This window comes from Bos indicus, chromosome 18, assembly GCF_029378745.1.
Source record: "Bos indicus isolate NIAB-ARS_2022 breed Sahiwal x Tharparkar chromosome 18, NIAB-ARS_B.indTharparkar_mat_pri_1.0, whole genome shotgun sequence".
Taxonomy (NCBI): domain Eukaryota; kingdom Metazoa; phylum Chordata; class Mammalia; order Artiodactyla; family Bovidae; genus Bos; species Bos indicus.
Window position 1 is genome coordinate 9,187,544 of NC_091777.1, and position 24,495 is coordinate 9,212,038.

Consider the following 24,495-nt stretch of genomic DNA (forward strand, 5'->3'; position numbering starts at 1 on the left):
AGGCAAGACTGCTGGAGTGGATTGCCACTTCCTTCTCCAGGGGATCTTCCCAACCCAGGAATCGAACGCGGGTCTCCCGCATTACAGGCAGACGCTTTACCGTCTGAGCCATCGTCGGCTATAACCACCTCCAATTTAGACTTCCGTTTCCGTCTTTGTGTACCTTCAACGTTGAGCAGGACTTCCCTGTAGCTCAAACGGTAAAGAATCTGCCTGCGATGCAGGAGACTGGGATTCGATCCCTGGGTTGTGAAGCTCCTATGGAGCAGGGAATGGGAATCCACTCCAATGGTCTTGCCTGGAGAATTCCATGGACAGAGAAGCCTGGCAGGTTACAGTCTGTGGGATGGCAAACAGTCGGACACGACTGAGTGACTAACGCACACACAATGTTGAGCATAGGCAGTGCTTGATAAATAGGAGGTGCTTAGCTCATTTATTGCTTCGATGGATGAATGGATGTGTGGGTGTCTGGATGGATAGATGGATGGGTGAACGGGTAGATGGGTGGGTGATGGATGGATGAGGCTCTCTATGCTCCTGAGTATTCACTTGCCATGTATCTTTTCAAATCTGTCTCTGAGTTTCCATATTTATGTATATTTTCCTGTGTCCCCAGTTTCCCCTATTTTTACAGTTCCACTTCTGATCAATGAGCGAGCAATGATGCGAAGACTAACCTTTGTTGCTGGCATATTGAGGGCAGCATTTTAACAGTATCATCTTTTAGGATTTGAAACAGCTCAACTGGAATTCCATCATTTCCACTAGCTTTGTTCCTAGTGATGCTTCCTAAGGCCCACTTGACTTTGCACTTGAAGCACAAGCTGGAATCAAGATTGCTGGAAGAAGTATCAAAAACCTCAGATACGCAGATGATACCACCCTTATGGCACAAAGTGAAGAGAAACTGAAGAGCCTCTTGAAAGTGAAAGAGGAGAGTGAAAAAGTTGGCTTGAAACTCAACATTCAACAAACTAAGATCATGGCATCCAGTCCCATCACTTCATGGCAAATAGATGGGGAAACAATGGAAACAGTGACAGACTTTATTTTCTTGGGCTCCAAAGTCACTGCAGTGGTGACTGCAGCCATGAAATTAGAAGAATTTCTCCTTAGGAAAAAAGCTATGACCAACCTAAACAGCACGTTAAAGAGCAGAGACATTACTTTGCTGACAAAGATCTGTCTAGTCAAAGCTATGATTTTTCCAGTAGTCATGTATGGATGTGAGAGTTGAACTGTAAAGAAAGTTGAGCATCGAAGAGTTAATGCTTTTGAACTGTGGTGTTGGAGAAGACTCTTAAGAGCCCCTTGGACTACAAGGAGATCCAACCAGTCAATCCTAAAGGAAATCAGTCCTGAGTGTTCACTGGAAGGACTGATGCTGAAGCTGAAACTCCAATATTTTGGCCACCTGATGCAAAGAACTGATTCCTTGGAAAGGACCCTGATGCTGGAAAAGATTGAAGGCTGGAGGAGAAGGGGACGACAGAGGATGAGATGGTTGGATGGCATCACTGACTCAATGGACATAAGTTTGAGCAAGCTCCCGGAGTTGGTGATGGACAGGGAGGTCTTTCATGCTGCAGTCCATGGGGTTACAAAGAGTCAGACACGACTGAGTGACTGAACTGAATTGAACCTTTGTTGCTGAAGTAACCAAAGACTTTAAAGCCATATAGAAAGGAATGTTGACATCCTTATTCAAAGGTGTCCTGGGGAGGCCCATCTTTTTCTCCTCATCACAAGTTTGGTTCCATGGAAACCTGCAGGCTCTGTGTACAAACACACACACACACACACACACACACACACACACACACACGACTTGACCCCTGGCTGGAGAAGACTTCATTTTGATGGCTCAAAGGATAGGAGTTTTGACTTCATACACTGCTGTTGCCACATGCAGACTCCAATAAGCTCATATGACGTAAGTCATTTACTGCTAAATTTTCACTGAGAACACAGAGTCACAAAGAAAACCTCAAGCCCAGGGATATAAACATTAATGAAAGCCATAGGAAGAAAGCCGAGTCCCCAGTGTTGGCCTCTTGAATCGTTCCTCTCTGATCCTATCTGTCTTGTCCTCAAGTGTGATCCAGCCATAAGTCTTAGGAGACTGAGATATGGTTGTAGCAAGTAGTCTTAAGACACAGCTTTTCTCTGCCTTCCTAGCATGCATAAAGATTAGAGGAGGACAAGAGGAAGGCTAGTGAGGTGACTGGCAATATGTTCTTGGGACCAGTAGCCAAGGAAGAAAATATCCCTCTGAGGATGCAGTATGTACGACGGACATCCTTTGGGGAAATTCATCTCTAAGAGATGCCCAGGTTTACTGCCTGTTGATAACCCATAAGAAGAAATGTGGCAAATTTAAATGTTAATATCATCGTGCCACCAAGGACTCTTAAAATCTAAGCACTTATGTTTTAAGGGAAAATCATAAACTTTACAATTGCTTCCTTAGTTTCTACCCACTGCAATTTAGTGAGTTGATTTTATAAAGGTCTGAACAAGAATTTTAAGATAAAAATGACCAGGAAAAAAATTGACCTCAGTATTAATTTACATGTCAATCCTTTTTGAACAATTTTTTCCCCTAATAATATATCCAGAGAGTGGATACATTTCAGAAAAACCAGTTTACAGTTATCATTCTTCACAGATGTCCAACAATTTATACTATTAGCTCATCAGATTCACAGAAATTGTATCCATTAAGATTCTTTCAAGTAGTAGAGAATTTTGGTGTTGTTGTTTAGTAACTAAGTCGTGTCCGACTCTTTTGTGATCCCATGGACTGTAGCCCGCCAGGTTCCTCTGTCCTTGGTATTCCACAGGTAAGAATACTGGAGCGGGTTGCCATTTCCTTCTCCAGGGAATCTTCCTGACCCAGGGATCGAATCCGCGTCTCCAGCATCTCCTGCATTGGCAGGCGAATCTTTACCACTGAGCCACCAGGGAGGCGCAGTAGAGAATAGCTCTAGCAAATATAAATGAAAAAAATGTCAACTTTTAGAATCTCAAAAAGAGTTCAATAATTTATGCATGTATGATAAGAAGTGCTAGCTTCTATAATAGATAAATCCTGATATCTCAGTGGTTTAATGCAATAAAAGTTTCTTTTTCATTCTCATCATAGTTCAGTTAGTCTGCAGGGGAGAGTGGCTCTCCTGCACACAATCACCAGGGCCCCAGCCTTGTTTCATTGGTTATGTTTTTTCATTTGTATTCAACATGTGTCCGCCAAGGTCACTGTAGAAAGGGAAGCAAGACCTTGGCTTTCCCTAGCACCCCTGTTTAAAGTAGGTCCCCTGCAACCCTTGAAATTCTCCAATCATTTCAAAGCACTTAGCTTATCTGAAATTATCTTGTACAGTACTATCATGAATGCTCTGTGAGGCCAGAGACCTGCTTTATCGAACTAGTATATCTCTACTGCTTGTTAGAGTATCTGGCATAGAGAGAATTTGAAAAGAACTGCTGAATGAATGAGCAAGTGAGTGAATGTCCCAACTCTGGTTGTCTGTTCAAAACCAGATTTGTGGATGCGACCTTCTTTTGACCCTGGTTGGGTCAGAAATCACCTCTAATGTAGTAGAGGTGGCAAGGGGGTATAAGCTATGGGGATACAGCTATGGCAAGTGGGTTAAGAGCAACTATTAATAGCCCATCACTAAAATCCAGGGCAGTTTCTAGAAGAGGAAAATCATTGTGAGCCTGGAAGTTACCCTCTACCTTGTTACCCCAAGGTGTGAAGGCAGCCACATCAACATCACTGGGAGCTTATTCAAAATGCAGATCTTGGATTCCACTCCAAACACAAGAATCTGCAAAGCTCTTGTGAAATTTGGAAGTCCCCAGGGAATTCCTATGACCAATAAAGACTGAGAGACGCTGCCCTAAAAGGTTTTTATCACTACGACTCTCCGATGTGGGTAAGAGATTCCTAACAGTAGTCTCTTGCTACACCTGGAACCCAGGTAAGATTTAGTGACTTACCCAAGGTCACAGAACTAGTAATTGGCAGAGCTGGGGTTAAAAGGCAAGGCTTCAGGCTCCAAATCCCACTCCACTCCATGCTTATTCCACCATGCTGCTCTATCTCCTGGATAAACCTATTTCCTTCCACTAATGAGAAAGATTCAAAAGGGAGAAATAAATGGGAAAAAAATAGAGTTACATTTAAATGCTGGTTAATGGTTTCAAGAATTGATTTGTTTTAGAAAAGGAAACAGGCATTTATTGCTTACAGTGCATTCAATACACCGTTTTCCCCATTACATATTAAAGAACTCTCCAAGTAACAAAATGGATATTTATATTTCATTTACTCAGCAATTAGGCATCTTAACATTCTTTTATAAGCATTTGTAGCACTTATTCAGAATTACCAATATCCTATCTGGGTCAATGGTTTTTCTTTTCCCTTCTTGGATTAAGTTGTTTACATAGCACTGATTAAAACTACATGTTATTTTGAGTATCTTGGCCAAGGGCTTTCTGCTCAGGGCTCAAGCATTTGAAGCTTTCTTATTAGAACACAAAAGACCCCCAGAGATAGTGAAGCTTGCCTTTGCCACTTTTGTTCTTTACTGTTTCCAAAGATTGAAGAATGTAGATACCAACCATGTTAATCAGCTTGCAAATCATAGAAATCTATCCTAGCATGGGTAAATCAAAGGAATAAATGATTGGCTGCTGTAGCTTGAAGCTCAAAAGTTGGATCTAGCTTCAGAGTCTTAAACATCATCAGAGTTCCATCTCCCCGTCTCTCAGCTCCCCTTGCTCCCGTTTGACCAGTTCTCTTCCTGTGGCTTATTTAACTTACATGCAGAGTACATCATGCGAAATGCCAGGCTGGATGAGTCACAAGTTAGAATCAAGATTGCCAGGAGAAATATCAGCAACCTCATATAGGCAGATGATACACACCCTTATGGCAAATTGAAGAGGAACTAAAGAGCCTCTTGATGAAAGTGAAAGAGGAGAGTGAGAAAGCTGGCTTAAAACTCAATGTTTAAAAATTAAGATCATGGCATCTGATCCCATCACTTCATGGAAAATAGAAGGGGAAAAAGTGGAAGTGGTGACAGATTTTCTTTTCTTGGGCTCCAAAATCACTGTGGACAATGATGGCAACCATGAAATTAAAAGACACTTGCTCCTTGGAAGGAAAACTATGACAAACCTAGACAGCGTGTTAAAAAGCAGAGACATCACTTTGCTGACAAAGGTCTGGATAGTCAAAGCTATGGTTTTTCCAGTAGTCATGTACGGATGTGAGAGTTGGACCATAAAGAAGGCTGAGCACCACAGAATTGATCCTTTTGAACTGTGGTGTTGGAGAAGACTCTTGAGAGCCCCTTGGACTATAGGGGGATCAAACCAGTCAACCCTAAAGGAAATCAGTCCTGAATATTCATTGGAAGGACTGATGCTGAAGGTGAAGCTCTAATATTTTGGTCACTTGATGTGAAGAACTGAGTCATTGAAAAAGACCCCGATGCTGGGAAAGATTGAAGGAAGGAGGAGAAGAGGATAATAGAAGATGAGATGGTTGGATGGTATCACCGAATTGATGGACATGAGTTTGAGCAAGCTCTGGGAGTTGGTGATGGACAGGGAAGCCTCGTGTGCTGCAGTCAATGGGGTTGCAAAGAGTCAGATGTGACTTAACGACTGAACAACAATAAGAACTATGAATGAGATGCCCAACCTGTGCAAACCAGCATTGTCGACTTGCTCCTTAGGGCCACAGAAAAAGGATCATTATGGCAATACGAACTCAGAAAGACAGATGCATCTTCCCTCCCCTCCAGAAGGACAGGCTCTAATAGTTGCAGCTCATGGGTCCTGGAGCGTGTGGGCTTCAGTAGTTACGGAGCTTGGGCTCAGTTGTTCCTGGTGTGTGGAATCTTCCTGGACTAGGAATGAAACCTGTGTCCCCTACTTTGGGAGGCAGATTCTTATCCATTGCACCACCAGAGAAGTCCTAGACCTGCTTCTTTTGAATTCCCTTTAGGAAATAAAGCACAAACCCCATCAATATTTCCTTATTCTATGTGGGGAGTCCTCTTAGGAGCGGGTGACATACCTCAGAATAGACTTTGCTAGGAATTCCGGTGATTGGATTGTGGGAGAACCACCATGTTCTAGCTTGAGTTTCTGCAGAAGCAGATCTTGAGGCAAGGATTCAAGTGCAAGTCATTCGTTTGGAAAGTGATCCCAGGAACTACCAGTAGGCATTTTGAGGGGTGTGGTGGTGATAAAATATAGTAACAGTTGCATACTTCTGTGAATATTGAAAACCACTGATTTATGTACTTTAAATGGGTGAGTTGTATAATCTGTGAATTATATCTCAATAAAACTGTTACTCAACTACAATAAATGCCATTTCGTCATTTCAACATGGAGTGAAAGAGGACCAGATGTCCTTTCACCCTGGACATGCCCACAAAAATGTGCCATGGGTGGCAAAATCAATACAAGTTTAGGAGCCACTGCCTTAGAAAAATAAAAATGATTCTCTTTCTCCACCATCTCTATAGTTTTTCCCGGGGTTGCTCCTCTCCCTGCCCTCTTTCTCAGGGCAAAGAAAAAAGTACAAACCTGGAGGGAAAGAGGTTTGAATAATAAGTAGTTTTCAATTAGCTGCATTGAAAACTGAGAGTTGACTTGTATTAATTTTCATGATCAAATTACTTCATTTTGTCTCTCTTCTAACTGCGAGGGTAATTTTATGCCAGGATTATTTCAGTCATTCTAATTATGCTTGCATCAATATTTAGTGGGTGTTTACCTAACCCACAGCACACCCAAATGTTCTCTTCCCTCAGAGACCGTGGTAGCACGATGTAATATGAATAGGTGGTGCACAGGACCGAGATTAAGTTCCTTTTATTTCTCCATCTTTGTTTGTAAGGAACATTCAGGTGGCGTTTCTTGAAAAGCAACGTATATGCTATTCAGATGCATCTATAAAACCATAGGCAAGTGTTGTGAATGCTGTGAGTTCATTACATGATATTAAATGCAATTCTCACAAACATGTTTCATTAGAGATTCAGTTATATAAGACAAATCAAAATTTACCATTTGTTTAGATTTTTCTTTTTGTAAAGAAGCTTCGCATTCTTGTTGTCATGCATTTGAATTACCCTGTCACAGACAGAATTGCTTACCCTAAAATTTTCATACAGAATCCCTTCTCCTTAACACTCTGTATTTATGTTCTTCTCTGTCTTCTCACTCCCCTTCATCCTTTCCTCTCCATTTTCTTTCTTCAGAAACTGCATTTTCTTCCCACCTCCTAACTGAGTTAAAACCTAAGACTGAATCTTGTCTTTTTTTTCTTTCATGCCTACATCCTTCACTTAAAAGAACACTTCATTTCTCTTGGTTTCAGTTCTGAACCCTGAGCTGACGTTTCCCAAATATACATGAACAGGCACTGGGATGTATTTATGGGAATGGTCCATTTATCTTAACCTGATATCCAGAAGTGAATCCCTCATCTCCAGCAACACCTGACATTGGCCGGACCATTTTCATACTTCATTTTTTCCCCTTCATTTTCATTTCAGTTTAATTTTGCCTTGCAGAGTCTCCTGGCCTCATTCTCTCTATTTCTTCTATGTTCACTGTTTTCCTGATGGCTTCCTAACCAGAGGAGCACTCCAGCGGTCAGCAAGCTAACCTTGGTGGTCTGCAATATCTGATCATCTCCATTCTGAAGCTGCCTGCCTTCTTCCTTCCTTCTCTCCCAGGATCCAAAGACACCTGGCCCCTGCATCACTCCCCTAAGTCCTGTGAAACGAGACGAAGCTGAGAGAGAGCCTTCCGTAAGAGAGAAGGACATGAAATGGAGCAATACAGGGGAGGATGTTGGGGACCAAAGGCACGATGTGGACCACAGGGTGTTGAGAATCTGGAAGGTTCAGAGAATATACCAGGAGAAAGGCTTCCTGCCTATCCCTGAGATCGCCCTGTGGAATGACCTGCCATTCATTCTTTCAGAAGCATCTTATTTAACTAAGTGTTCTCAGAATTGGGTAAATCAAAAGAGTGTTCATTTCAACACAAATGCAATCTTGTGAACACAGTCTTATCATGTGTCTTAACTATCTCTTAAAACAACTCTGTAAGTGAAGATTTACCTCATTTAACTTATGGAAAATATTCAACGTATCACAAGCATTCCACATTATGAAATCAATCAGGCAGATCAAAGTATTTGAATTCTTTCTGAGTTATATGCCCCAAATTACATTTAATGATCATCTGTTAGGGAAAAAATGAGTTTGTATTTCAGTTTGAATAAACATAACAACATTCTCATGACAACTGTTTAATTTTTGGTAGAGAGAAAGAGTAGACAGATTGTAGCCCTTGTTGTTGCCATGAGTTTGTTACTTAGGCTTTCATGAGAAAATTTGCAGCATATTGAGGGGGAGGGAGGTGGGAGCAGGGTCACTGAGCAGGAGACTTTGAAGAAGGAATTATAGAAGGAGAGTGAAATAAGCAAATGGACAAGAGTATTCCTGGCAGAGGGAAGAGCCAAAGTGAGGCTTCAAGGCAAGGTCCAGCCTGTGTGTTTGAAGAGTTGGCAAGGGGGCCCTTGTGACTAGAATGGAATGAATAAAGGAACAGAAGTCAGAGATCAAAAACAACAAGAGCCGGGTAATCTAGCCTGGAGCCATCTAGAGATTCTGGTTTTTACCCAAGTTTTCAGCAGATGAGTGATGTGATAGCATTAAGGTTATGAAAGGGTTTCTGCAGTGCTTGGTTGAGAACAGACTATAGGGAGACAAGGGTGGGACCAGACATCCAGGAAGGAGGTGATGGTCACTTGGACCAGGTGAGTAGAAGCATAGTTGTCAGGTAGTGGGTAAATTTTAAAGGCATATCCCACAAGATTGTTGATGGATGGGCTGTGGGTTGAGTCAGGAAGCATCACTACGAACAAAGCTAATGGAGATGATGGAATTCCAGTTGAGCTCTTTCAAATCCTAAAAGAAGATGCTGTGAAAGTGCTTCACTCAACATGCCAGCAAATTTGGAAAACTCAGTAGTGACCACAGGACTGGAAAAGGTCAGTTTTCGTTCCAATCCCAAAGAAGGCAATGCCAAAGAATGCTCAAACTACCACACAATTGCACTCATCTCACACGCTAGTAAAGTAATGCTTAAAATTCTCCAAGCCAGGCTTCAGCAATATGTGAACCATGAACTTCCAGATGTTCAAGCTGGATTTAGAAAAGGCAGAGGAACCAGAGATCAAATTGCCAACATCCGCTGGACCATTGAAAAAGCAAGAGAGTTCCAGAAAAACATCTATTTCTGCTTTATTGACTATGCCAAAGCCTTTGACTGTGTGGATCACAACAGACTATGGAAAATTCTTAAAGATTTGGGAATACCAGACTACGTTACCTGCCTCTTGAGAAACCTGTATGCAGGCCAAGAAGCAACAGTTAGAACTGGACATGGAACAACAGACTGGTTCCAAATCAGGAAAGGAGTATGTCAAGGCTAAATATTGTCACTCTGCTTATTTAACTTATATGCAGAGTACATCATAAAAAATGCTGGGCTGGATGAAGCACAAGCTGGAATCAAGATTTCTGGGAGAAATATCCATAACCTCAGATACGCAAATGACACCACCCTTATGGCAGAAAGTGAAGAAGAACTAAAGAGCCTCTTGATGAAAGTAGAAGAGGAGAGTGAAAAAGTGGCTTAAAATAACATTCAGAAATCTAAGATCATGGCATCTGGTCCCATCACTTCATGGGAAATAGATAGAGAAACAGTGGAAACAGTGTCAGACTTTATTTTGGGGGGCTCCAAAATCACTGCAGATGGTGATTGCAGCCATGAAATTAAAAGACGCTTGCTCCTTGGAAGAAAAGTTATGACCAACCTAGATAGCATATTGAAAAGCAGAGACATTACTTTGCCAACAAAAGTCCATCTAGTCAAAACCATGGTTTTCCCAGTAGTCATGTATGGATGTGAGAGTTGAACTATAAGGAAAGCTGAGCGCTGAAGAATTGATGCTTTTGAACTATGGTGTTGGAGAAGACTCTTGAGAGTCCCTTGGACTGCAGGAAGATCCAACCAGTCAATCCTAAAGGAAATCAGTCCTGAATATTCATTGGAAGGACTGATGCTGAAGCTGAAACTCCAATACTTTGTCCACCTGATGCAAAGAACTGACTCATTGGAAAAGACCCTGATGCTGTGAAAGATCGAAGGCTGGAGGAGAAGGGGACGACAGATGATGAGATGGTTGGATGGCATCACTGACTCAATGGACATGAGTTTGAGCAAACTCCGGGAGTCGGTGATGGACAGGAAGCCTGGCATGCTGCAGTCCATGGGGTCGCAAAGAGTCGGACACAACTGAGCGACTGAACTGACTGAGTCAGAGATCAGAGTGAAGGGAAGTCCAGCGCTGTGCCACTGGAAGGGTGGCCTTGCCCTCACTGAGATGGGGAAGGATGTGGTTAAGCAAGTTTGGGATATGTAAATTGGGGCATTAGAGTGAGCTGTGAGCAGAGAGTTCTGCAGGATGGAAGGAGGAGGAGTGGGTGTCCATGGGACAGGAAGGGAAGGAGGAAGAGGAGGGGGTTACACAGAGTGCGAGAAGCTCAAAGGAGCATCCATGAGGTCGGTGACACTCACTGAGGTGATGGTGGGAGGACGCCTAGGCCCCTGTTAGTAGGTACAGTTCCCTCTACCGTTGCACACACTTAGGTGATTGTGTTAGTTTCCTGGGTCTTCCATAATAAATGACCAGAAACTAGGTGGCTGTGTTGTTGTTCAGTCACTCAGTCATGTGTGACCCTTTGTGACCCCATGAATTGCAGCACGCCAGGCTTTCCCATCCTTCACTATCTCCCAGAGTTTGCTCAGATTCATGTCCATTGAGTTGATGATGCCGTCCAACCTTCTTTATGGTCCAACTCTCACATCCACACATGACTACCTGAAAAACCACAGCTTTGACTGTTTGGCAAAGTGATGTCTCTGCTTTTTAGTACACTGTCTAGGTTGGTCATAGCTTTTCTTCCAAGGAGCAACCATCTTTTAATTTCATGGCTGAAGTCACTGTCCACAGTTTTTTGGGAGCCCAACAAAATAAAGTCTGTCACTGTTTCTATTTTTTCCCGTCTATTTGCTATGAAGTGATGGGATCAGATGCCATGATCTTAGTTTTTTTAACATTGAGTTTTAAGCCAGCTTTTTCACTCTCTATTGCTTCAGTTGGTGGCTTAAACAAGAGACATTTGTTCTCTTACAGTTCAGAAGACTAGAAGCCCTAATTCAAGGTATGGGCAGAGCTGTGCTCCCTCTGAAGGCTCTAGGGGAGGAACTTCGTTGTCTCTCCCAGCTTCTGGTGGCTCCAGGTATTCCCTGGCTGTGGCACCATAACTCCAGTTTCTGCCTCCATCTTCCCAGGGTATTCAACCCATCTCCCTCGGTCTCTGTTCTGTGTCTTACACAGATGCCTGTCATGGGAATTAGGGGTTGTCTTAATCCCGAATGATCTTATCTAGAGATCCTTATGTTAATTACATATGCAAAGACCCCCTCCCCTCCAATAATGTCACCTTCACGGGTTCGTGGATTTAGGACCTGAACATATGCTAACGATTCACTCCACTACAGTGGTAGAATTTTTCCTCCATCCTGTCCATCTCTCCTACCTGAACTCCAAAGCCACTGAAGGTAGAAGGAAGTTCAATACAGTTGACTTTACTGCTTTCAGTTTTGTTTTGCAAATAGAAAAGAGAGGTTGGGTTTCACATTGAATTCAAAATGATAGAGAGAAGCAATGACTTAGAAGAAGCAGAAGGAACAGTGAGAAGGTAGGTCCTTAGGATCTTGGAGAAATCTTGGTGAGGCTTTGACTTCCCCAGGCTGTGGGACTGGGAATTTGAGACAATCTTATCTGGATCCCAAAGTTTAAGAAGTTCCAACTGATATCTGGATGATAAGGGCATGAAATATGATCACATTATATATTTTACTTTGTGATCTGCTCTCTCTGTGCTCAAAAATATTGCAAACCTTTCCTCAAGACATTAAATATTCTCCAACAACACAATTTTAATGGCTGTATAGCAGTCCATCAAATGAAAGTGCCGTAATTTATATAACATATCCTTTATGGTAAGCCATTTAGAATGTTTCTGCATTTAACACATGATAAATAACACTGAAATGAACAACTTTCTCTGTAAATTATTGTGCACCTCTTTGATTATTTTCAAATGGTCTCATTTTAAATAACCATGAACACTTCTGCGATAACAATTTCTGCTCATTGTTTTCTTTATGAACTAAAACTTTTCCTTCAGGCAAAAAAAAAGGAAAAGAAGTTCCTGGAACATCTGGCTTATGGTATAATTTACTTGTGGCATTCAGCTGTGCTCTCAAATTTTGAAATGTCTTCCTTCTAACAGATTCATCCGAGATTTAATCTCCCTTCTGGAGATACAGATGTCAGTGTGTCTCCTGTGAACCTTCAGCCTTGGAGCCATGACCATAGGAAAGAGCCCACACCAAGTGGTGCATTGGTTGCCTGTGGCTCCTATTTTTCAATTTGTAAATTCCAAGAAGGGACAGGAAGTGAAAAAAATCTATTGCAAGAGTTTTTGCTGACGTCAAAAAGATTTTTGTATAATGGCTGCCATAAAAGTCTCTAATATGCCAGGTCATTTACACATAGATTATAACCAATATGAGGTACAAATTATTATCCCACTATTGATGAGCACCACCGTTCGAAGGCATCAGATTCTTCAGAGTCTCTTGGATTGCAAGGAGATCCAACCAGTCAATCCTAAAGGAAATCAACTGTGAATAGTCACTGGAAGGACTGATGCTAAAGCTAAAACTCCAATACTTTGGCCACCTGATGTGAAGAGCCAACTCATTGGAAAAGACCCTGATGCTGGGAAAGACTGAAGGTGGGAGGAGAAGGGGATGACAGAGGAGGAGATGGTCGGATGGCATCACCAACTCAATGGACATGAGTTTGAGCAAACTCCGGGAGTTGGTGATGGACAGGGAGGCCTGGTGTGCTGAAGTCCATGGGGTCGCAAAGAGTCGGACAGGACTGAGCAAATGAACAATTGGTGAGCAGCCTGTGGCTCAGACAAGACAGGGCAGTTCATGCAATCAAGGAAGTAACAGAGCTGGATTTATACGCAAGGTTTGTCTTACTCAGATCCACCATGTGGTGTGTTAGCGGGACTGTCACATTTTTGAATTTTGAACGCTGGTAAAATTTCAGATCAAAATCTGGGGAGACACGTTGGTTTGCCAACTTTTAATTTTGCCAAGGAAATCAAAACAGAAACAACGACCAAGGGGCTTCTCTGGTGGTCCAGTGGCTAAGACTCCATGCTCCCAGGGCAGGGGGCCCAGCTTCAATCCCTGGTCAGAGAACTAGATCCCACATACAGCAACTAAGAGTTTGTATGCTGCAACTAAGACCCAGCACAGCCAAAAATACAAAAGCTTTTTTAAAAGAAAGGAAATTAAATATATTAAAAAAAAAAAAAAAACAACCAAACTGTGATATCCTATCACCACTGTTTCATACACAAATAGATATTTTAATGACAAAAAGAGAGGAAGGGTATACTCTCCACTGATAATCCTTTAAGTGAAATATTCAGTCTTAAGAGAGTTCAGTACATTGTCCGTGTTGATGATCATCATCTCGTCATGGATCAGAGAAAAGCAGTTGCTATCTCTAGGCCATGCTCAAGAGTTACTTCGAGAGGCCTGTTGCATCGCTGCTTGATGGGGGTGTTTCTCTGGCCTGGCTGACCAACACCCAAGGGGATGCATGGCCTCTCTTCTGCTGTGGGAGAGTGAAAGTGAAAATGCCGTCGCTCAGTCGTGTCCGACTCTTTTTGACCCCATGGACTGTAGCCTACCACCCTCCTCTGTCCATGGGATTTTCCAAGCAAGAGGACTAGCGTGGGTTGCCATTTCCTTCTCCAGAGGATCTTCCTGACCCAGGAATTGAACTCAGGTCTCCCACATTGTAGGCAGATGCTTTACCGTCTGAGCCACCAGGGAAGTCTGCTTGTGGGAAGGAGCTGGGAAAACATTCAGCCTGGTGAGACTGGGGCTTTCATGTCATTATCCCCTCTATTCAGGGTAGAATTCTCACACTCCAGTTCTTTCTAAGAGCGAGGAAGGGAAGTGGAGGCAGGAGATGGAGACTAATATCAAGACATTTAAGGGTAGATTAAGAAGAGAGAGGAGTATTTGGAAACAGAAAAATTTTGGAGTTGATTCCTTAATGTATTCATCAGAAGTGGAGCTATGTAGATGGAGAACCCTTGTCAGTCTCCAAGTAGATAAATCCAAATGTATTTATGGATCTTTCAAGATGGATCTTTCAAGCTGTCTCTTTACTAATATTATTGTTCTGATATACAATGTATGGGAGGAAAGGACAATGGATTCATGAATACACCTTATTCCTTTACTCACACTGAGTCCCTCAAGGACAATGAGAGGTCTGTATTTCCAATTATTGGTGCTGAATGGACACTTAGTAAATAATCGATGAACCACGAAATAGACAAACACCAATTATTACATCAACCTGTTAGTATTTGACTTTAGTACCTCACTCCACCCCATACACCCTCATTGCTTCACTCTTCAATTTACAGTCATACATGGTTCCTAAAGGCAAAGTTGGCTGTAGTCTCCATGGATAGAAATGTCGTCAAAAAGGTACAGAAAATGAAGGTCAGGATGATCTTCTTACTCAGGAATAAGGTTGAGATTCCTGAAGTCAACCATTGAAGTTAGCCATTGTTGAATGAGCACTTTGGACCTGACAGTGTATGAAACACTTAACCTGTACATGACATTGTACAGGAGGTGGTGACCAAAACCATCTCAGAGAAAAGGAAATGCAGGAAGGTAAAACGGTTGTCTAAGGAGGCTTTACACATAGCTGAGAAAAGAAGAGAAGCAAAAGGCGAAGAAGAAAGGGGAAGATATACCCAACTGAATGCAGAGTTCCAGAGAATAGCAAGGAGAGATAAGAAAGCCTTCTTAAAGCACTGAGCTCATACAATCCCCCTAAGAACACAACGAAGGAGATATTATTAATATTATCTCCAGTGTACAGTCTGCAGAGCTCAAGGAGATGCTTAGCAGCTGGGCTTGAGAGTTGTAATGGAACAAGGATGGAACTCACACCAGCTCTCCCCACACACAAAGCAGGCACACATACATACACTTACACACACACAGAGACACGCTCACCCCCACACGTACACATATACACTCCCACAGATACCCACACACCCATACACATACACAGAGTCATATATATTCACACCTACATACATATACACATATGCACATACACATATATACACCCATACACACACACACACAGCAAGAACCCTGGTCATATACCAAATTCTGATGCTCACTGTATGTGTGTGTGTGCGTGTGTGTGTGTGTGCTCAGTTGTTCAGTCATGTCTGACTCTTTGCGACCCCATGGACTATGTAGCCCACCAGGCTCCTCTGTTCATGGAACTTTCCAGGCAAGAAGACTGGAGTGGATTGCCATTTCCTCCTCCAGGGGGTCTTCCCTAGGAGATCTTCCCTATCCAGGGATCAAACCCAGGTCTCTTGCATTTCCTGCAGTAGCAGGCAGATTCTTTACCAACTGTACCACCTGGGAAGCCCCCCTTATCTGTATGATTCTAGCAAAAAATGTTATCCACTCCTTGGGTTCCTCACAGCAAGTTTAGATTAAATTAATGATCATTTGGTCACAGGTCCAGGAGCCCTCGGGTCCTGCCTTGGGGCTGCTTCAGGGGTGATAGAAAAGCCCAGCAGGAAGGTTGCCCGTGCCTCACCTGGGCTTCAACCAGGACAGCTAAACTTGCCTTCGTTTCACTGGTTGCTGTTCCACTCAATTATTTTATTAGCACAAAAGTACCGGAAGCAAGCAGAGTCGAGCACTGGGGAGAGGACTAGCCTGAGAAAATGCTGCAGACCAGGGAGAAGGCAATGGCACCCCACTCCAGTACTCTTGCCTGGAAAATCCCATGGATGGAGGAGCCTGGTAGGCTGCAGTCCGTTGGGTCGCTAAGAGCCGGACACGACTCAGCGACTTCACTTTTCACTTTCCACTTTCATGCTTGGAGAAGGAAATGGCAATCCACTCCAGTGTTCTTGCCTGGAGAATCCCATGGACGGAGAAGCCTGGTAGGCTGCAGTCCATGGGGTCGCACAGAGTCGGACACGACTGAAGCGACGCAGCAGCAGCAGCAGCAGCAGTAGCAGGCAGGGCCAAGGGCTTTCACAGAGTAGGGGTGGAAGCCGCTGATGCTCTGTGGGCCTTGCGCCGCCTCCTAGTGGCCGCCTCCCACCCTGCAGCGTACAGCGGAGGTCTGTCCTCGGAGGGAGCCTTGCCTTCCTGGTGCTACAGGCCACTGTGGGCCAGGGTGTTGAACAGTGCAGCCTGTCCCGACTCACCTTTCTGCTGACCACAATCGGGGCTGTCTTCCCGTCATGTGAAGGGGAGGCTCCGAGCTCCCATGCAGTAGCCTGAAGGGAATCTCTGGGGTCCAAGGGAACCCAATTGCCTATAGGAGCCAGACCTCCCTGAACCTACTGGTGGCAAGAAATGCTTTATGAGAAATGGAACTCCTCCCAAATCCTCAGGGATAATGTTGAGTTCTGATGACGCATTAGGACTCCAGCCTTAAGAGAGAGAAAGAAGGTCTCAGAGGCCAGACTTGGAAATATCCGAGTTATATATCTGTGTGAACATAAAGCCCAAATTACCATCAAGTGGCAGAGGAATATTGAAATCTTTTTCTAACTGAGATTACAAACCTACTTGGCAGGAGGAGAACTACCTCGTGATCTGCTTAAACTTACTTATGTAACTTAGAGGGGAAGTGTGTATCTGGCCTTTCCATTTTTTGATGCTTGTTGTTTATTGCCCCTTGCTGTGGTCAGTACTAAGAGTCAAGAAGGGGATGGGCCCCCAAACAAGAACAGAGATAAATACATTGGGATTGCGTGGTCCAGTGGTTAAGGATCCACCTTCCAATGCAGGGGACGAGGTTCAATCCCTGGTTGAGGAACTAAGATCCCATATGCTGTGGAGCAAGTAAACCCACGGTCCTCAACTAGAAAATCCCAAGTGCCACAACTACTGAGCCTGGAAACTGCAATGAAGACCTGGTGCAGCCAAAATTTTTAACAATTGGGATGCTGTTTCCTACCCACAGAACCCATAACTTATTCCCTACGTCTCTTAAGCGTGAAATTCTATTGTCTCAAGAGCAAGACCTTTCCCATTCTTACCCTTCACCTTTTGGTTCCCAAGTGGCAATTCACCACTGCCAGTTGGTGACAACTTTTTCATTTTTTTTGGGGGGGGGTGACACCTGAAAGAGGAGGACAAGATAGAAAGTTTCTTAAAAAGTTAAAATCGATCAGTATGAGACCACATTTTATTCTGAGACTATGCCCATCTTTTCAGGGTTAAAATATCTTTTCTCATGTAGACTGTTGGTAGTTGATTTCCTAATGCATTTTCACTTGGCAAAACTAACTATTGGTGACTCCATGGGTATCTCTTGCATCTTAAAAAATAGTTTACTGGTCTATGAAGCAAAAAATTTGGAAACTATTGATTTAGGCAATTTTATGATTAAGTTGCAGTCCAATTATTTAGTTATAGTTCCAGGAAAATTATCAGCCAGAATCACAGTGAAGATTTTCTAAGAAAGTTACATAGCAGCCTAGAGACTAAAAATATAAAGTGCTACTAAACCTAAAGATAGGAAGCCTTCCTCTACGAAGCTAAGACCCAGATTTGGGTTTTACCTGCAAGCAAGCTTGATGCAGTGGGCATGTTGTTGCTGTTGTTCAATTGTTAAGTCGTGCCTGACTCTTTCCGACCCCATGGACTGTCCATGGGACTCTCCAGGCAAGAATACTGGAGTGGGTAGCCATTCCCTCCTCCAGGGGATCTTCCCGACTGAAGGATTAAACCTGGGTCTCCTGCACCGCAAGCGGCTTCTTTACCATCTGAGCCACCAGATCACTTACGTGTGAATATAAAATATGACACACATGAACCTATCTATGAAACAGAAAGCCACCAGATCACTTACGTGTGAATATAAAATATGACACACATGAACCTATCTATGAAACAAAAACAATCTCATAGACATAGCGAACAGACTTGTGGTTGCCAAGGCGGAGGGGTGAAGGAAGGATGGAGTGGGAAGCCAAGGTTTGCAGATGGAAGCTGTTCTAGATAGATTGGATAAACAACAGGGTCCTCCTGTATAGCACAGAGAACTATATTCAATATTCCATGATAAACCATAATAGAAAATAATATAAAAAGAATATATATGTATAACTGAATCACTGTGCTGTATAGCAGAAATTAATACAACACTGTAAATCAACTATAGTTCAATTAAAAAATAATGATCTGACTTATATACATCATGAAATGATCATCACAGTAAGTTTAGTGGATATCCATCATCTTGTATAGATCAAAATTAAAGAAATAGAAAAAAAATTTTTTTATGTGTGATGAAAACTCTTAGGACTTACTCCCTTAACAATCTTCACATATAACGTACTGCTGCTGCTGCTGCTGCTAAGTCGCTTCAGTTGTGTCTGACTCTGTGCGACCCCATAGACGGCAGCCCACCAGACTCCCCCGTCCCTGGGATTCTCCAGGCAAGAACACGGAGTGGGTTGCCATTGCCTTCTCCAGTGCATGAAAGTGAAAGTGAAGTTGCTCAGTCGTGTCCGACTCTACGCGACCCCATGGACTGTAGCCTACCAGGCTTCTCCGCCCATGAGATTTTCCAGGCAAGAGTACTGGAGTGGGTTGCCATTGCCTTCTCCTAGTACTAATTTATCTTATAACTGAGAGTTTTTACCTTTTGACTGCCTTCCTTCAGTCTGTCCTTCCCAGCCCCACCCATTTCTTGTAACCACAAATCTGATCTCTTCTTCTATAAGTTTCTTTGTCTTTCAAGCAGAATTGACCCACGTTATGTTAGCTCCTGTTACAAAACTTCTTGATTTGGTATTTCTATACATTTCAAAAGGATCACCACCATAAGTCTAGTTACAATATGTCATCACACAAAGAATCACATAGTTATTGACTCAAACTGTACCTTTCATACCTGTGACTCATTTATTTTGCAACTAAAAGTTTGCACTTAATCTCCCCCACCTATTTCTTTCCTCCCCTCCCACACCTCCCCTCTGGCAAATGCCTATTTTTTCTGTATGTCTGTGACTCTGTCTGTTTTGTTAGGTGTATTCATTTGTTTGGGTCTTTATTTATTTATTTTTACATTCCACATATACGTGAAATCATACAGTATCTGTCTTTCTCTGCTGTTTCAGTGAGCATAGTACTACCTAGGTCCATCCATGTTGATGCAAATAGGAAGGTTTTGTTCTTTTTTTTATAGCCGAGTCGTATTCCATTGCATTTATGTGTGTTTGCATTTGTGTGTGGGTGTGTGTATATATGTGAGCTTATGTATATCATCTTCTTTATCCACTAATTTATGGGCACTTGCATTGATTCCATATCTTGCTGCTGCTGCTGCTGCTGCTGCTGCGTCGCTTCAGTTGTGTCCGACTCTGTGCGACCGCATAGATTTGGCGATTGTAAATAATTATGCAATGAACATTGCTGTCTATGTGTATGCTCAGTCACTCAGTCTTGTCCAACTCTTTGTGATCCTATGGGCTGCAGCCTGCCAGCCTCCTCTGTTCATGGGATTTTCCTGGGAAGAATCCTGGAGTAGGCTGCCATTTCCTTCTCCAAAGGATCTTCCTGACCCAAGGATCAAACCTGCATCTCCTGGGTCTCCTGCATTGCAGGCAGATTCTTTACCACTGAGCCACTGGGGAAGCTATGTATATATATTTATAACTGTTAAATCTTCTTCTTGGATCGATCCCTTAATTATTATGCAATGGCTTTTTTTTTTGGTCTCTTGTAGTTTTGTTTTAGAGTTATTTTGTCTGATATAAATATTGCTACTCCAGCTTTCTTTTCATTTCCATTTACATGAAATATCTTTTTCCATTCCCTCATTTTCAGTTTGTATGTGTCTTTGGATTTGAAGTGAGTCTCTTACAGGCAGCACATATCTGGCTCTTGTTTTTGTATCCGTTCAGCCATTCTATGTCTTTTAATTGAAGTATTTAGTTCATTTACATTTAAAATAATTGTTGATAGGTATGTACTTATTGCCATTTTGTTGTTTCAGGGTTGTTTTTGTAGTTCTTTTTTGTTCCTTTCTTCTTCAGTTCTCTTCCCTTGTTACTTGATGACTATTTTTAGTATTATATTTGGAGTCCTTTCTTTTCTCTGTGTGCGTATGTATCATAAAATTTTGGTTTGTGGTTATTGTGAGGTATGTATGTATGTGTATATATAGGTATGCAAACACACATATGTGTATATATATATATATTTTTTTTAAGTTGCTGATCTCCTAAGTTTAAATACATTTCAACAACCTTGCCTTTTTACCACTTCCCCCACATGTTTACTGTTTCTGACATAGTATATCACATCTTTTTGTTTTGTGTATTAATTAATTACTCTGAGAAATGCTTCAGGGTTCCGAAAGCCCTGCACTCCTAGTTTTTGTTTTTTCTAAAAAGGGAAAGAAAATGCCTTCTGAAAACCACAGACCAGAGCAGGGAATTAGATCCTCATCATGGGTCTTATTAAAAAATGGTTTGGGCAATCTTAGAGGAGGAATCCACAGTTCCCAGGAATTAACATGGTTGACCAGTAAATAAATATGTCAGATTAAAAGTACTCTGCTGATTGGTGGAATGAATAAACATGTTGACTTTGGATTTCAGCAAAGGATTTGACAAGGTCACTTTTGATATCACTGTTGGCAAGATAAAGACATGTCAGATGATTAATATCAACCTGAGAAAATGATTTCCAGTGGCACATCTCTCATAGCTATGTTGTAATTAGCTATTTAATGGTCTGTTTCCCTGACTAGACTTTAAACTCTATGAGAGCGTGAATGAAGTGATTTCCCCCCCACCCACCACTGTTGTATTCCCAGTACTTAGAACAGCATCCAGCACATAGTATGAACTCTATAAATATGTGATGAATGAATTAATGTTTTATTAAATGTCTTACTTTAACACTTAGATAAAGCTATAGAAGATACATGTAGACATGTTCCCCATGACATGTTGCTGGGAGGCTAGCACAGTGGACCTGTTTTTAACAGGATTTCTACTTTTATATAAATAACATATCATACAAGGACAGGGAGAGGTGAGTCTTACCAGATGGTATAAAAAGAGAATGAGGAACTTTGCTTTCAGTAACAGCAGACAAGGTAATTAGGATCAGCACTTTTGCTGAGAACTTATCCAATAGACCTAGATAAAACAGAAAACGTATCTCCCCAAAGGCATTAAAAAATGCTGAAAGAAAACAACTGCCAACAAGAAACTCTATACCCAGTGAAAATATTCTTCAAAAAATGAAGACATTTTTAGAAAAACAAAAATTGAGAGATTTCCTCACTGGCCCCCACACTAAAGGAAATACCAAAGAAAAAATACCAAAGAAAAATTAAGCGTGAAGATAGGAGAAAGAATGAGAAATCACAAAAGGTAACACATTTGTGGGAAAATTAGCTGAACATTTGACTTATAAGACAAATATAGTAGTATCATAGGTGATTTGACATATCTAGGTAATTAAAATTAATGACAACATTAGCATTCAAGTCAGGAAGGGTGGAATGGTGTTACGGTGCTCAAACGTCCTTCATTGTGTAGATAGGGATCCAAAATACCAAGTCATGTTGACTTTGATAAGTGTCATAAGCACATATTAAAAGAATCATAAAAAGTGTGTAACCATTGAGGACTTTGGTCCGGTGGCTAAGACTTCATGCTCCCAACGCAGGAGGCATGAGTTCAGTCTCTGGTCAGTGAACTAGACCCCACATGCCACAGCTAAGGCTTGCATGCTGCCTCGAGTTGGATGATGCAACTAAGACCTGGTGTGGCCAAAGAAAGAAATCTAGTTTTTGGAAGTATGTAACTGTGAATGTAATGGGGCAGGGGAGGGTGGAAGATGGGCTGAAAAATAATTAATTCAAAAGAGGTCAAAAAGTAGAAGAAAAGTAATACAGAATAGAAGGGACCAGTAGAAAGTGAACAGTAAAATACTGGGTTTAAACTAACTATATCAACACTCACATTTAACAAAATGAATTAAACTGTTTGGTTAAGAGACAAAGATCATTATGGAGTTCTGTACTCCCACCCATTCTTCCCTGTATCTTCCATTACCGTGGGGTGTCTGTTACAGCTAATGAGCCAATACTGATACATTATTATTGACTAAAGTCTATACTTTTTACCTGATGTCCTTATCCTTTTTCTGTTCCAGGACCCCATCCGAGATCCCACGTTACACTTACTTGTCATGTCTCCTTAGGCTCCTCTAGGCTGTGACTGTTCCTTAGCAGTTTCTTGTTTTTGATGACTTTGATGGCTTTGAAGAGTGTTGGCCAGGTATTTTGCAGAATGTTCGGCAAGGATGAGTGTGCCCTTTTCATTACGTGACTTATCCCCGGTCAGTTGATCTCAATCACCTGGCTGAGATGGAGTTCGTTCACGTTTCTCCGTGGCAGGCTCCTGTCTCAGTTTCCAGGCTGTGCATTGTGGAAGGGAGTCACTATGTGCAGCCCACACCTCATGGTGTGAGTTCTGTTCCACCTCCTTGAGTGGACATGACTGAAGCGACTTAGCAGCAGCAGCAATCATTTATCTGTATCAGCATGGACTCATGGATATTTACTTACATTTATAATTTGGACACCAAAATAATTTTAAAATGACAAAAAGCTGCAAAAATTGGAATTTTACTTGATAGCAAACACAATGGGAGTAAGCCATAGTACACTACTGTCAAAAGAGCAAATGAGTCTTTGGACATATAACTAAAGATATCACTTCAGGGACAGGGGAGGTGATCATCTTGCTCTATTCTGTGCTGTTTGCACTGTACTAAAAATATGGTGACCTCTTCTGGGCCTAACCTTTCAGAGGAGAAGTAAGTACTTAAGTTCCATTCTAGGAAAGGCCAGGCTGCTAAGGATCCTTGAAACCCTATACAATAAATTTAGATCTGATCTATTTGAAATGAATGATTTCAACATTTTCACCCCACCATAGTTCAGTGGCAGAAAAAAAGACTCCATCCAGCACCACCATCAGCTTGTCTTCCCACCCCCCCAAAATGTGAACTAGAGAACAGATATATAATATTTGCACAATTACAGCTCAACACTTAAAATGTTAGTTATCATCCAAAACCTTGAAACAGGACAACCCTTGTGCTACTCCAAGACCACCCTGATGTCCATGGGATGACCCATTATGACGGCATCGCCATCTCCATATCTTGACATTTGGGTCATAGTGACATCAACACAAGGTCATTCTCTACTGGATAAATTACGTTGTCATCATGCTGTTACATTATTATAACAACATTTCTTCAGTTATTGAAGAAATAACAACATGATTTTTTTAAATGTTTCAACTCTTGAAGTTATGGCTGCTTCAGGCACTAAGTACCAGACAGATTATATTCTGCTATACATAAGGGGCAATTGAGAGAACTGAGGACCATCCACTTGGAGACATTACTGCTGCTGCTGCGTCGCTTCAGTCGTGTCCGATTCTGTGGGACCCCATAGACGGCAGCCCACCAGGCTCCCGCATCCCTGAGATTCTCCAGGCAAGAACACTGGAGTGGGTTGCCATTTCCTTCTCCAATGCATGAAAATGAAAAGTGAAAGTGAAGTCACTCAGTCGTGTCCGACTCTTCGTGACCCCATGGACTGCAGCCTACCAGGCTCCTCGGTCCATGGGATTTTCCAGGCAAGAGTACTGGAGTGGGGTGCCATTGCCTTCTCCAGGAGACATTACAGTAGTCTTCAAATATCTGAATGAAATAGGGACTACTAAGTTGGCTTGTGTGATACTAAGTGAAAAAGGACCGACAAGTGACATGATACAATTCAGTCTAGAGGAGATCTTTCTAATGCTCTGAATGTTCTGAACTGGAGAGGCAGCTACAGAGGCTTTTGGTGCCTGTTATGAGAAGCATAGTGGCAGTAGACAAGATGACCACTTGGTGGGGATGTTACAGAGAGAATCCATGTTTTACTCCTTCAAATTTCCCTTTTAAACTCAAGAGCCATCGATTCTAAGAAAATATACATTCCAGATTCTCAGCATTGCCCCCCTTCCCTGGGTTGAGAAATGGGATAAGATATCTTGTCTTCAGAGTGTTAGTCCCTCGGTTGTGTCCAGCTCTTTGTGACTGCATGGACTGTAGCCC

At 42.2% G+C, this 24,495-nt stretch overlaps 1 long non-coding RNA gene across 3 annotated transcripts in view; it reads right to left on the reverse strand.

The window, feature by feature from the left end:
- Positions 1 to 1,922: 1,922 nt before the first annotated feature.
- LOC109572994 (uncharacterized) overlaps positions 1,923 to 24,495 on the reverse strand; it is a 28,207-nt gene continuing 5,634 nt past the window's right edge. The window contains exons 2-6 of one of the 3 annotated variants that reach the window (XR_002182887.2): positions 22,565 to 22,798; positions 17,391 to 17,473; positions 16,551 to 16,778; positions 4,009 to 4,137; positions 1,923 to 2,989 (exon numbers count right to left, since the gene is read on the reverse strand). This is a non-coding gene — a long non-coding RNA (uncharacterized lncRNA). The remainder of the gene's footprint in view (positions 2,990 to 4,008; positions 4,138 to 16,550; positions 16,779 to 17,390; positions 17,474 to 22,564; positions 22,799 to 24,495) is intronic. The other 2 variants (XR_011561418.1, XR_011561417.1) reach the window with 2 other exon arrangements.